This window comes from Lepidochelys kempii, chromosome 1 (genome assembly GCF_965140285.1).
Source record: "Lepidochelys kempii isolate rLepKem1 chromosome 1, rLepKem1.hap1, whole genome shotgun sequence".
Taxonomy (NCBI): domain Eukaryota; kingdom Metazoa; phylum Chordata; order Testudines; family Cheloniidae; genus Lepidochelys; species Lepidochelys kempii.
In genome coordinates, this window is record NC_136380.1 from 204,871,330 (window position 1) to 204,886,418 (window position 15,089).

Here is a 15,089-nt window from a genome sequence, read left to right on the forward strand (position 1 = left end):
TCAAGGAGAGATTCCTCTACAGGCTCAGACTGACAGTTGAATGTGCCTTGGGTCATTTGAAGGGTCATGTAACGAGGTCAAGACTCACTGGTGTGGCGCCTCCTGCTGGTCATCCTGGGAATTAGCTTTTTTCCAGCCTTGGAGCACCCTCTGCTGGCCAGTGGCTCACCTGCCAAGACCCCAGTGCCCCTTACCCTGGGGTTCAGCCCACTATAGTACCCCCACACACTGGTCTCCCCTCCCAGGGAACCCCCAACCCTCCACACCCACCTTGCCTCAGTGGCTACTGCCAGTCATCATCTAGCCCCTCTCACTGGGGCAAACTGCAGTCAGGAAAGGCCACTCATCATTGGCAAGGGGGTTGGACCAACTGCCTCTACCTAACCCCAGGCTGCACCTCTGTAGCCCCAGTACTTTTGTAGGCCTTCAACAAGGCCTGGGGGGTTTACCAGGCTGGAGCTCCCCAGCTCCTCTTGCCCTTCCCCAGCACTGCTCCACTTCAGGTATCTTACTCCCAGGCAGCTAGTCCTTCCCACTCCAGGGCTAGAGTAAGACTTCTCCAGCTCCTGGCTCCCAGCCTTCTTATCAGGGCCAGGTGGACCCTGATTGAGCTGGTCACACCTGTGGTTAGCTACTCACTCAGCTGCTCTCGCTGCTTTTCCCAGCCACAGCCCTCCCCAGGGCTGCTTTTCGCCTTTGTCTACTGGTGTGGGGCAGCCACCCCACTACAGGTCACTTGCAATGTTTACCTACAAGATTGGACCTCAGTAAGAAAAATAGTATCCCAATGGTGATAGCTGCCTGCTGCATCCCGCCTAATCTCTCTGACGCAAAGGGGGGAAAGTTTCGGCCGAGGTGAAAGTGGAATGGCTGTCTGCTGAATTTGAACAGCCAGATACATGGGCTATAGGGAGAGCTCAACAGAGAGCTACACGGCTCAGAGAGGCTTTGAAAGATGCTTTTCGTAGTAAGACAGTGTTAGCGTGTGTTGCTGTAGTGTGCTCTGCCTGGCCTGTCTCTTCTGTGGCCCAGAATGAATCTTGTAGTGAGTGCTGTGTATATAGGAATATAACAGTATCAATGCCCCTGTTAATATTGTTTGTGAATGATATTATGGGTTCCATGACTCAGTGCAGTAACAGGAAATTGACCACTTTCAGAACTGCTCAGAACCAGCCAGCAAATGTTGTGAACTAATAAAGATGATTTATGTTCCAAAAATAGAATTTTATTCTGTGACATGAACCAGGCAAATAAAAAAAAACATTCGGGACTTAATAAAACTTGATAAATTAAGGGAACAGAACAGAACTTATGAAAGGGCAAGAAAAGGCATTTCCATTTCAGGTACACATACACCAACCCTGTCTTTCACAGATCAGTATATGTGAAGCAGTTATTTTCTTTAATGTTCACCTGGGTGGAGTGGTAAGTGTAGTACACTGACCCCTCATGCCACATGGAATGTTATGGGGGGATGTAAGGAGATCCCAATATAGAGATCTCTATGGGCTGCATAGGAAGGTGAGTATGGGATTGTTGAACCTGCAGGTCCACCAGAGCCTGCAACATCTGTTTGCAGTCTGAGGAGCTCTATCCTTGTCCATGCTGTCTGCAAGGATCATCCTCCAGGCCCTCTGCTCATTCTCTGATGCAGCAGTGGCTTGCAGGATCTCCTGGAACATGGATGGGATGGAATTTAATAGTGCAAAGTGCAAGGTCATGCATTTAGGAACTAACAACAAGAATTTTTGCTATAAGCTGAGACTTATCAGTTGGAAGCGGCAGGAGGAGAAAGACTTGGATGTATTGCTTGATCACAGGATGATTATGAGCCTCCAATGCGATGCAGCTGTGAAAAAGGCTAATGCAGTCTTAGGATGCATCAGGGGAACTATTTCCAGTAGAGACAGGGAAGTGTTAGTACCATTATACAAAGCACTGGTGAGACCTCATCTGGAATACTGTGTGTAATTCTAGTCTCCCATGTTTAAGAAAGATGAATTCAAACTGGAACAGGAGCAGGGAAGGGCTACTCGAATGATTTAAGGAATGGAAAACCTGCCTTATGAGCGGAGACTCAAAGAGCTTGGCTTGTTTAGCCTAACCGAAATAAAGCTGAGGGAGATATGATTGCTCTCTATAAATACCAGGGAGGGAGAGGAGCTATTTAAGTTAACCACCAATGCTAACACAAGAACAAATAGATATAAACTGGTCACCAACAAGTTTAGGCTTGAAATGGGACAAAGGTTTCTAACCATCAGAGGAGTGAGGTTCTGAAACAGCCTTCTGAGGGGAGCAGTGGGTGCAAAAAACCTAACAGGCTTCAAGACTGAGCTTGATAAGTTTATGGAGGGGCTGGTATGATGAGACTGCCTATAATAGCGTGTAGCTGATCTGTGACTGCTAGCAGCAAATATCCCCAACAGCTAGGGATAGGACACAAGGTGGGGAGGGCTCTGAATTACGACAGAGAATTCTTTCCCAGGAGTCTGGCTGTTGGGTCTTGCCCACATGCTCAGGTCAGATTGGAAGAGACCCTGCGGGATTTCACCTTCTTCTGCATCATGGGGCAAGGGTCACTTGCAGGTTTAAACTAGAGTATATGGTGGATTCTCTGTAACTTGAAGTCTTAAAATCATGATTTGAGGACTTCAGGAACTCAGCCAGAAGTCAGGGTCTATTACAAGAGTGCGTGGGTGAGGTTCTGTGGCCTGTGATGTGCAGGAGATCAGACTTGATGATCATAATGGTCCCTTCTGACTGTAAAGTCTGAGTCTGTCATCCTGAGTCCTCTTCTTTCTCCTCTTTGTCTGGCCCAGGTGTTCTGCGGGAGTGGCGGGGGAGACCCTGAAGGCGGCAAAGGCAGCAGCTGCAGATACAACACACAGAGGTACCATTGTCAGTGTATTCACAGTGGAAATTGAAACCTAAGACACTGACCTTGCTCCCCTTGCTCCCCAAAAGGTGTACGCAGTGCATTCTCACTTCTGCTTGCAGTCACAGCACCAGCCATGGTGAGTATGGCCCTCTGGGGGTTTGGGACATGAGGAGGAAATAGATCCCTTGCATGATTCTAGTTGGACAGGGCAACGGCACTGAATACTGGCACTGTGTTCCACAGGGGTGCTGATTTTAGCTGCTCTCTCACTCCTGAGGAAACAAAGGAAGAGAGCACAGCTGCTGCTGGCCTCCCAGTGCCGCCCTGGTGTATATGCTTATAGCCTGTGTACTACAATGGTGCCTGTGGAAGTAATCACTGAGCGGCGTGGGAAAGTGTCCTACCATGGTGGAAGAAATAAGGCAGCCCTTCACAGAAAGCCTCGGCAGAGGATTGCAGAGTACCTCCAAGAAAGTTGCATGGAGATCTCTGCGGAGGATTTACGAGACATCCCCGTGCACATAAATAAACTGCTCGGTGTTGCCTCCTCTGCCTAACTCTACAGGGGAATGAGAAGCAGATAACAATTCTACCTCTATTCGTTGTTCTACTACCTCTTCTAGCCCAAGTAAAAAAATAAGGAAATCAAAAGATGTGTCCTGCTACTTTGGGGTGCCTTTCCTGTAATTTCAAAGTACACGGCACACTTACCAGAGGTTCCTTCCCCTGCGTCAGGCTCGGCCGTGCTCAGCTGTCGGGACTGGCTGGACTACGGCGGAGTTAAAAACAGGTCCTGGCTCACTGCACATGCCTGTCCCCCATACTTCTCTTCCTCTTCCTCGTCCATTTCCTCCTCCTCACTGTTCACAGCCAGGGCCTGCGAGGCGGGCTCCTCGTAGGTATCCACAGGGCTCTTGCAGGTGCTGGTGGGGTCTCTGCCGAGAATGGCATGCAGCTCTTTGCAAAAGCAGCAGGTCTGTGGCTCAGCATCAGGGTGATTGTTAGCCTCCCTGGCTTTCGCCTACTGCAGCTCCTTGGCTTTCATGGGGTACTGCTGCTAGTCCCTGTTGTAGCCCTTCTCCTGTGTCCGCCAGAGTGATCTGCTCATAGATGTCCACATGTCTACGTCTGGTCCATAGCTGTGCCTGTACACCCTCTTCTCCCCACAGGCCCAGGAGAGACAATACCTCCTGTCTACTGAAGGCAGGAGCGCGTCTGCAGAGTGTAGCCAGCATGGGCAGCTGGGCAGTTAAGCTCACCAATGGAGAGTTGCTAGGTGTGCTCGCCAAGCTGGGCAACCAGGGAAAGGAATTTCAAAAATTCATGGGGCTTTAAAGGAGAAGGGGGTGCTTCCTGTCCACCTGGCCCCTGGGCAGCGGATTTCACACCCGGGGCCAGAGCTCCTGAAGGCAGTCAGTGACAGTCAGTGTAAGTAACCGAGTTACGACGATCGTGACTACACTGCTCGGAGAGGTGGTGTTACTAAATCGGTGTAGAGAAGCACTTACGTCAGCAGGCGCCAAATGTAAGGGAAGATACTTCCACAGCTAGGGCGATGTAAGCTGTGCTGTGCTGCCCTAACTGTGTAGTGTAGACCAGGCCTTAGTTGAGGGCAGCAGCATTCGCTCCAAGACTCCAGACAAAGGGGCAGAAGACGCTAAGACAAACATGAAGTGCGGAGGGAACTGCTGATAGGCTACAGAGCCCTTCTCTTCAAGGTCACCAGCCACAATACAGCACAGAATACTAGCGAGTTCAAGGTGCTGCAGAGTAGGAGTGAAGGGTATGAGGGCCTGGAATGGGAATAACAAGGGGTTCGGTAGTGTGGGACGAAGGAGTGTTACTGAAACCATGCAGAGATCCAGGACTGGAATAGCAGTGGGGCTGCAGGGCAGGAGTGAGGAGCATTGAAAGAGCTGCGTGGGGAGTCCAAGACTGGAATAGCAGGGAGGTGCTGCAGGGCAGAACTGCGGGTCATTGGCAGAACTGCGTGGGGAGTCCAGGACTGGAATAGCAGGGGGGTGCTGCAGCTCAGAAGTGTCGTGCTATAGCAGAATTACATGGGGGGTGCTGCAGGACTGAAATAATAGGAAGAACTTCATGGTCAGAAATGCAGCATTTCTGTGTGGAGGAGAGGCTTATGCTTGGCAGTGAATTTCTGCTCCAACAATGTTGGTAAACTCAGGGCATGTCTAACTGGGGAAATTGACCAGCATTGCAATAATTAGGGCCCTACCAAATTCAGGGTCTATTCTGGTCAATTTCAGCACCTGAGCTTCCTGCAACAGGGGGAGGCACTAGTAGATGGGTCTGAGAGCAGCCATGCAGGGGAAGGACAAGTCCTGTCACTTCCCAGCCTTGCTGGGACTCGCAGCTAGGACCCCTAGGATCCCAGCAGCATGGGGGAGATCAGATTTCATGGGAAAGGGCTTATTTCATAGCCTGTGACATGTTTTTCGCGGCCATGAAATTGGTAGGGCCCTAGGTATAGCAGAAGAGCTACACCCCTACAGCTACGCCGGTGTAACTCCCTGTCAAAGCATGGATTCACCACTGGGCATACCCCCTTGGGGCAGTGTGTGGCATAGCAGCTGTTCCTTCCCTAGCTTCTCCTGCCGACAGTCACTCCAGGCCTGAAATGGTCTACTTCACTCTCATGACAAAACCTTCAGGGCGGGTCGCATATGGTCTTGCCACTTTGGGTAGAAACAGAGTCCTGTATGTCTGCCATCCAATAGTTTCATGCTCCGTCTTCAGCCCAGCTACAGACGTACGTCTCTTCCAGACCTTATCTTCAGGGCCTCCACATCACCTTTGTCAATAGACTGGTAGGGGAACCCAGGCCCTCCCTCTACTCTGGGTTCCAGCCTAGGGACCTTGTAATAAACAGGTACAGTCTGCCTAGTCAGACCTGCTGCTTCCTTCTTGGGCTGCTTCCTTCCACAGCCAGCCTCTAGGCCTTTCCACCAGCCCCTTCCTGGCGCACTTCTTCACAGATCCTGAAAGCAAAGCCCCCAATAGTTCTAGGGAACAAAATCCAAGTAAGAGTCCCATGCCAGGCCTTTCCCACCCTAGGGAGGTTCTGGTGTCTAACAGTGTCTGGTCATCTTTTGGCCCCAGCCAGTCCTTCCTTCAGGCAGTCCCGGGATAGATCCTGGACTCACCCAGGTCTTCTTTCTAGGGGCTCTCTCATCCTCCTGGTCAGCCCCCACTAAGCTGTGCTTTCCCCCTTTTTACCACCAGGCTTGGCATCTCTCCTAGGTGAAGCAGGGCAGGGCTAACTGAGCCAACAGGCTCTCATTAACCCCCTCCCACCAAGTGCGTGGTTTGTTCACTCCATCATACTCCAAGTGCGGACATGGTCTTCCAGATAAAAGTGACTTTATTCTGGAATAACTACTCCACCGCTTCTGGAATAAAGTCATGGAATAGAGTGTCCATGTGGCGAGTGATGGTATAGCTATAGTGCTATATTGATGCCAGTCAAGTTCCTTGTGCAGACAAGCCCTAAAGGATAAAAGCAAATTGCCCGGGTTTTTTGCTGTGGGTTTTAGCTCCCCTCATGTCACCGTTACATGTGTAATAAATGTCCTCCCACCAAGACTAGGCCCTCTGACAAAAGCATTGGTGCAGAGGGAGGGGAAGGACGTATCTCGAGACATGGGTAGCTAAGGTCTACTTGTCGTGCTGCAAATACACACATGGCCCTCGCAGCTTCACAATGCTGTAACGTCACAGTTCTGGGTCTCCTCCGATTCGTGGTGGCGCAGGGCAGAGAAGGTGCAGGAGCAGCAGGGTGGCCTTTCGCAGGGGACTCCATGGAGCAGACTGGAAACGGCAGGGGCTGGGATGTAGGTGTGGTGTCAACACATCACATCCACCCTCCCCACACTGCTCCCTGAAAGCAGCTCCTAAGCCAGCACACAACAGCCACTGGCTGGGTCTGTGTGAGGGAGGGCCCTGACACCGAACAAAGCCAAAGGCGGAACTGCTGTTTCAGTTGCCTATACAGAGCGGCCTCTTGAGGCTGAGGCAGAAGTCACTGGTGGGGCAGCAGGAGTGGAGGAAGGGAACTCACCTGCTAACTGTAATGAATTTGTGCTGGTCCTTTGCAGAAAAAGCTTGTCCAGGCGTGTCACCCAGCTCAGCGTGAGACTGAACTGTCTCAATTTTCAGTGCACAAAATCAGCATCACCCCCAGCACAATCAGCTTGGAGGCTATTCCAGAGTCCTCCGAACTTTCAGAACTTACATGCTGTCGTCCCACCACACGACATCCCAGTGTTGCCTTCTGACACTGCATCTCAGCATGCAGACACAATGTCACAATGCAGGGACTGGACACATACGCTGGCCGTGCAGGACAAGTGCTTACACAGGAACATAGGACCGAAAGGGACCTCGTGGGTCATCCACTCTAACCTGTCACAGGTAACCCTATCATATAATCCCATTCATAAACCTATCAAGCTCCGTCTTAAACCCAGCTAGGTTGCTTGCCCCCACGTAATGCTTCATGATGGTAGCTTTAAGCTTGAGATCCTTTTAATAATAGTCACTTAATCTGTGTATCCTCCCATCGATTGATCCGTCTGTAGTGTAGTGTACCCATCAATGTGGTTCCTTAGCACTTATAAAGCACTTTAGATTTTCAGTTCATTTACACCTAACTGATCCCTGTGTGCTAGCAGTCTCCTTGCCTGCACTACTTAAGGAAATATGTTAACTTCTGCACTGCAAACCAACCTATTAATAACAGATCTCGCCATCAGGCTCTTTCTCCAGTGCCGTGCCCCATAGCAGTGACCATCTTGGCCTGAGCAGAGGCTAGGAGCTCTCCAACAAGTCAGTGCATAGAGTAAATAAACTGAAATAACATTTCCCAGGCTGCCTTGCTAGGTAGGAATCTGAGCCTACCTGAACCAGACAGGTGAAAGCTGCCACGCCTGACCCAGACATCATAGGGTTAGTTTGGCAGACAACATCATCACACAAACAGCACCACTGCCTGCTGACTCTGGCCCAGCTGCCTCTAGAGTTGGGCCTGCCCACCCTGCCAGTTTTGGCCCAGCTGCCTCTAGGACTGGCCCCATGCACCTTTGGGCATCACCCAAGCTTCTCTGGGGCAGGCCCGCCCAGGCCCAGCCATCTGCCCTGGAAATGCTCTGCCGCTGTGAGCAACTGATACTGAGAGGTACCCCTGGATTGGATGAATCCCTGGAGCTGTAGTAAATGTCTGCATGCGTACAACGAGTACAATTGCCCAGCTCTTTAGATGTTTCTGTAACTCCATGTTGGAGAGAAGATTTTTGTAACAATGTATGTTTAAAAGGATCCAGCACATGCATGTAAGATTTCTTCACATGCTTATGCTGTGTCAGTCATGGGATCAGTAAAATCCGCAAGAATTAATGGTTGGCTCTGAGTGATCATTCCAGATTAGGTCTGTAGATCAGAACAAGCGCTATTACCCAAACCCTAACTCTGGTTCTAAACCCAGCCAAACTTGGAGACGGTCCAGATCCAAATTTGGCAACTTGGTTTTACCGCTGTAATGAGAAGAACCAAAACCACAGATCCAAACACCACGGCAAACTTCAGGAAAGTTCAGGTCCAAATCAAAATCCAAACTTGGTGACTCGGGCCCATCTCTAACCCAAGCAAAGAAAAACTCAGCTCAGCCATCAGAAGACTCCTGGCTGGTGCTGGAGGGTAGTATTTGCTTTGCCACCTTTAAATCTGCCTGTTTGCCCTCCTGGGCATATGGACTCTGCCCCCGTGTGTGAGGAGAGGAGTGAGATCTTTGAGCACGTGTATGACTGACAATCATTGTGCTTCCAGAACAAGCCAGTGCTGTGTGAGGCAAGTTTCAGCCTTTGCATGCAGCACTATTAGACCCTTACTCAGCCCATTCATTCCTTCTGTACAAAAGCAAGTCTTAGTTAATTCCATTTTGATGAAAGATGTGGAGCACAGAGAAGCTGGGAAACAGAAGCTACTTTCTCATATCACAGTGTAGCTGGGCGACAGCTGCCTTCTGTTCTCTTTCCCCTCCCTCCGCCTGAAGAAACAGGCCGAGGATGCACCACTGCCTGAACTGGGGTGAAAGCAGAATTTGCCATCTGTGTTTGTAAAGTTGTGCATGAGAAGCAGCACAGTTCACGCCAGTTTTTATATCAGATTAATATTTCCTTAATACTGGCTATTACCACACAGTGTATAGGCCTGCTCTGGCCAGCCAGTCACTAGTAAGTATCTGCAGGCTTTCTAGTAAAGTGGTAGATAAAGGGCCTGCTTGTCTACTTTCTCACACCACTTTTTAAGCCATTGAGGTCAGTGGAGTTACACCCACGTAAAACTGGTGTCATGGAGTCGAGGAGCTGACCTGTATTCTTGATTTGACAGCTCGTTTAGGTAGCCATTTTATAAAGGCGCAGTACTAATAGCTATCTGCCTGGATAGGATTTAATAGGGATGAAGCTGATGTAGACACTATTATTTAAAAGTACAGAATTTAACAGAGAATGATTTCCTTTCTGAAGGGTTTTTCTTTTAGCTGTCCTATCGAATTCCATAGCAGGGATATAACTCTCTAGTCAATTTTACAGGAGGGCTCAGAAATCTATACAAAGGTCAATACATATTTTCTTACTGTAGGTTTTTTCCTTAAAGGTAGAATATGACAGTGCTAATCCACATACTGCCACCCCCTGGCTGGGCACAGAGTTCACCGCTGTGCTACATACTAGGTCAGGGGAACCTGAGGGTGTCCAGCTCAGCACCATGGGATGACAGTATTCTGGTGGTGAACGGGGCTCATTTTTCACATGCTACCTGGACTAGGAAAATTCAGGCTGCAATCATTCAGCATGGGATTTCCTTGAACCTCCCCATCAGTATAACTGGGTTCACTCCCTCCTTTTTGTGGGATGAGCAGAAGCCAGTCTTGAGCTCCCTCTAGTGCTGGGTTCCCCCATACATGCCCCCAAAGAACCCCAAGTCCTAGAGTGACAGTTTTCCCCTCCCTATCTGCGAATAGAAGGGTTTACTGAGCCTCTGTGTTCATTCAGCGGCAAACGCCACCCCTCCTCATGAATGGACCTCAGCTGGAAGCTGGATACACACATGGGGTCCTATGTATTTGCACACATGAAAGTGTGGGCACTTCTGGGCACACACATCGTGGAGACCTATGTACACGTGCACACACAGGGGCCAGCATGCACACACCTACACATGCAGGTTACTGTGTGCACCCCGCCCCCCCCCCCCCCACACACACAGACACCTACTTGCACTCATATATAGACGGGAACCATAAGTGAATTGATGCTTTGGTTGCACTCCCAGATTCCCTCTGCAGTAGCTGTGTCCCATGAGGGGCTAGGAGCAGCAGGAGAACACTGGGAATGCAGAGCATAACTCTGTAACTGAATCTCCCAAGCAAACCAGCCCTTCGCACTGTGTGATGAAGAGAAGCCCCCGTCAAGCTCAAGAATAACAGATGCATTTACCACACAACAATCTGTCTGTCTGCCTAGGTACTTACATGGCCCCTATTATTACAGTATCTGAGGGCCTCCCAAGCATTTAAAAATAGAACTAACACTCATCTGGCTTTCTTCCTCCCCAGCCTGTAGCAGAAATAGTTTGATGAGTACGTAGTTCTATTGCAGCTAGGAGGAGAGAAATGAAACTGCAGAGCTGGCAGTGCAGCTCTCCAGCTTTCTTCAGGCTGCAACCACTGGCTGCTTCACTGATGCCTCCCTAAAGACCATGCTGTTCAAAGGACGGCAGGTTTAGAACAAGGACCAGTTGTTCGAACATGCATCTTCTGAGCCTGATTAACAATAAGGAGAGCGATGTTGACATAACTGGAACCTTGGGAGATAAACGCCTGACACGCCCCCCCTCCCCCCCCCCCAGTCATTTGTTCACCGAGCCCTAAAGGCAGGGAAGAATTGAAGCAGTTAGGAAATGTCTTTCTATACAGAAGGCAATGGGAACTGGATGGCTCAACAAACTATTTGGTTCCTGGAAGGAGGAGAATTGTCTTGTGGTTGAAGCAGGGCACAGGTAGTTGGGAGGGTTGCATTGTAGGCTTACCTCTGACACTAATTCACTGTGTGACCTTGAAAAAGCCACGTCCCTGTTCTGTGCCTCAGTCTCCCCATCTGTATATTAGGGATCATAATGCCAAGTATCAGAGGGGTAGCCATGTTAGTCTGCATCCACAAAAACAACAAGGAGTCTAGTGGCACCTTAAAGTCTAACAGATTTATTTGGGCATTAGCTTTCATGGGTAAAAAAACCTACTTCTTCTTCTTCAGCATCTGAAGAAGTGGGTTTTTTACCCACGAAAGCTTATGCCCAAATAAATCTGTTAGTCTTTAAGGTGCCACCAGACTCCTCATTGTTTTTAGGGATCATAATATTCCCCTGCCTCCAAAGTGAAGTTTAACTCTCTATTTGTAAGGCAGTTTTATAAATCCCTGCATAAAAGAGGCTACAGAGGGGCCACGTAATGTTTTCAGTAATGCTTAATGACCCTAGACCATGTAGGTAGTGTCTGTAAGTTAGTAACATCTGACAGCTCTTCAGCGGCCTAAATGGAATGAGCTGGTGAGTTCTTAGTCTAGCTGCTAGTGATGAGGTGTCCACAGCATAGAATCACCCCCTCACCTGGGCCCTTTGTTGACAATCTTAGGGGAAGTCAAGGACTAAACAGGCCCTGGAGATTGAACTGAGATTGAGTCGCATGGGTGGGCAGGTAGGGGCAAGCTTGCCCTGCAGCTGCCTATGCTGGACCTGTTCTGTGGACAAGCAGAGGATCCAGTCTCTGAGGAGCTCCTTCTGGAAGTTTGCCTGGGGTTCTCCACTGGCCTTCCATCACATGGGTGGGCTCCACCCGCCATCCCAAGACTTCAACAGGCTGGCACAAGTGATGTTCAGCTTGCACTGTCCCTCCCACACCCTGCTGTCTAGGTGGCTCCTGCAGTGGTATGGCCAAGGGAGGGGCATGACAGGGAATGGGTGAGCTCCTCCTAGTCCTAAAGAATGTCTCCAACGTGCCATGTGACGTGTGCAGCAGCAGCCTGCGGAAGCCAGGACATCAGGCAGCAGCTGCAGCAGTGTAGCCCAGATGCATCAAGACTCCAGAGGCTCAGAAATGATGCGCAGCTCATTCCCTGAAAGCACAGTCAGGGAACATCTCCCATCACTTCGGCTTCGTGATTTACCCTTTCAGGCGTCAAGTGTGTGTCCGTGAGTCTGCCCTGATGCTGGCACCATGCCAACTACAGCAAGGCATGCCGATGAAAAATAAAGTGAATAACAATAATTCACAGGAGTAAAACACATACAGACCCGCGGAGGATAGGTCCGTCCATGGCTATTAGCCAAGATGGTCAGGGATGCAACCCCGTGCTCTGGGTGTCTCTAGGCCTCTGACTGCCAGATGCTGAAACTGGATGACAGGGGACAGACCACTTGATAATTGCTCTGTTCTGTTCATTTCCTCTGAAGCACTTGGCATTGGCCCCTGTTGGGAGACAGGATATTTGGCTAGAAGGACCATTGGTCTGTCCCAGTATGGCCATTCTCATGTTCTTAAATGATAATAATTCACCCATCTTTAGCACCTGTTATCTGAGGATCTCAAAACTCTTTACACCATCAATGGGTTTACCCTCACAACACCCCTATGAGCCAGCTCAGAATTTTCATCCCCATTTCACAGACGAGGAAACTGAGGCACTGCACAGTCACACAGCAAATCAGTGGGAGTGCCATGAACACAACCCAGCAGCACGGACTGCCAGTCCTGTGCTCTAACTAGAAATGCTATCCCCCTCACTCCCCCCCCCCCCCCCGCCATGACAAACTAGAATCAAGAATCCTGACTCACAATCCTCCTGCTCTAACAACACTCCCTTCCCCAAGCAAGAAATACAACTTCTGAGTATTGACTCCACAGCCTCCTGCTCTAACCTTTAGACACACAGCTTAAATGTATTTTGTGTGTGACAAAGGGATATTCAGGTCAGAGGTAAAGGATGTCCCCCAGAAAAAGGGAGAGTTCAGAGCAGAAAACCCAGAGAAGTGACCAGACATTCCAGTAGATTTGGACCTAAACTCTTGCTCCTGTCCTCAGTCCAGTAGACGGACCCCCCCCCCCGAACATGAAGTGCTTCTTAAGTGGCTTCTTCCTTGAGAGGAAGGATTGTCCAGTGGTTAGGCCACTAGCAGAAAAGTCCCTTTTCTGCCATAGATTTCCTCCGTGATCTTGAGCAAATCACTAGTCTCTCAGTGCCTCCATTCCCCATCTGTAAAATAGGGACAATAGCACCACCCCATCTCACAGGGTGTTGTGAAGATTTAAATACTAGGCTAATGGGGGTCATTATAAGTACTTGAGGTTGAGATTCCTTGTACAGCTGCCTCTCCCCTGCTAATTAATTCACAGACCATCGGGCTATTAAGGAATTGATTCAGGAAGATAGGCTTCTTCTGAGCCATCTATTGGGGAAACATCTGGCAGTTTCCTGATACCCCCACATAGGGGAAGGCACACCTGGCTCTTCTGCCCAGCAACATCACTCCTGCTGATTGTATCTAGACTTGTAGTTGAAGCATCCCCAGGTCTGAATAGCCCCTAGTCTGGGGAATGGAACCTGTGAGGCTGGGGCTGGATTGATTAGACTTGAGCGTAGTTGGTTCAACTGGGCTGAGGTTTCTGACCTAGAGCTGAGAGGGGAGCAAGTGTAGAGAGGCCAGGGCACCTACAGATGCTTGGGCCATCTGGTGTGCACTGCAGAGAGGCCTGCAGATTAATGAATAAGCACAGTGCCAAGCACCCTTTGGGTGTGTGCACTGAGTGAATGTCTGGCTGCACATACTGGTCTGCCAGCTTTTCGTTCCCCTGCGTGTTCTAGTTCTGCAAATGTCATTTTGGCTGTAAAATTCCATTTGATGTCTTTCTATGAAGGTGCTTTCAGTAATCTGTGTTCCCAGAACAGCGGGGATTTGTAGGCTCCTGCAGGGAGCTAGGATAACTCATTGCCCTTCTATGGCACCTTCCAGCCAATGATCTCAAAGCTTTTTGCACAGCTGATCTCATCACACTGCACAAGCTAGGCTATCTGAGGGTGATCCTGCTGCTACTGAAGTCAGGGCCACCTCAGCTCATTCAACTGTTCAGCCCTGGGCCCCTGGCTGGGTACACCTGGTGGCTGAGCTTCGTGACTTTGTCCTCACCCACAACCATTTCAGATTTGGGGACAATTTATACCTTCAAGTCAGTGGCACTGCTATGGGTACCCGCATGGCCCCACAGTATGCCAACATTTTTATGGCTGACTTAGAACAACGCTTCCTCAGCTCTCGTCCCCTACATCCCCTCCTCTACTTGCGCTACATTGATGACATCATCATGTGGACCTATGGGAAGGAGGCCCTTGAAGAATTCCACCTGGATTTCAACAAGTTCCACCCCATCATCAACCTCAGCCTGGACCCAGTCCACACAAGAGATCCACTTCCTGGACACTACAGTGCAAATAAGTGATGGTCACATAAACACCACCCTATACCGGAAACCTACTGACTGCTATAGTTGCCTACATACCTCCAGCTTCCATCCAGGACACATCACACGATCCATTGTCTACAGCCAAGCCCTAAGATACAACCGCATTTGCTCCAATCCCTCAGACAGAGACAAACACCTACAAAATCTTTATCAAGCATTCTTAAAACTACAGTACCCACCTGGGGAAGTGAGGAAACAGATAGACAGAGCGAGATGAGTACTGAGAAGTCACCTACTAGAGGACAGGCCCAACAAGGAAAATAACAGAACATCATTGGTCATCACATACAGCCCCCAACTAAAACCTCTCCAGCACATTATCAATGATCTACAACCTATCCTGGAAAATGATCCCTCACTCTCCCAGACCTTGGGAGACAGGCCAGTCCTCACTTACAGACAGCCTCCCAACCTGAAGCAAATACTCACCAGCAACTACACACCACACCACAGAAACACTAACCCAGGAACCAATCCCTGTAGCAAACCTTGTTGCCTACTCTGTTCCCATATCTACTCTAGCGACACCATCAGAGGACCCAACCACGTCAGCCACACCATCAGAGGCTCATTCACTTGCATGTTTACTAATGTGATATATGCCATCATGTGCCA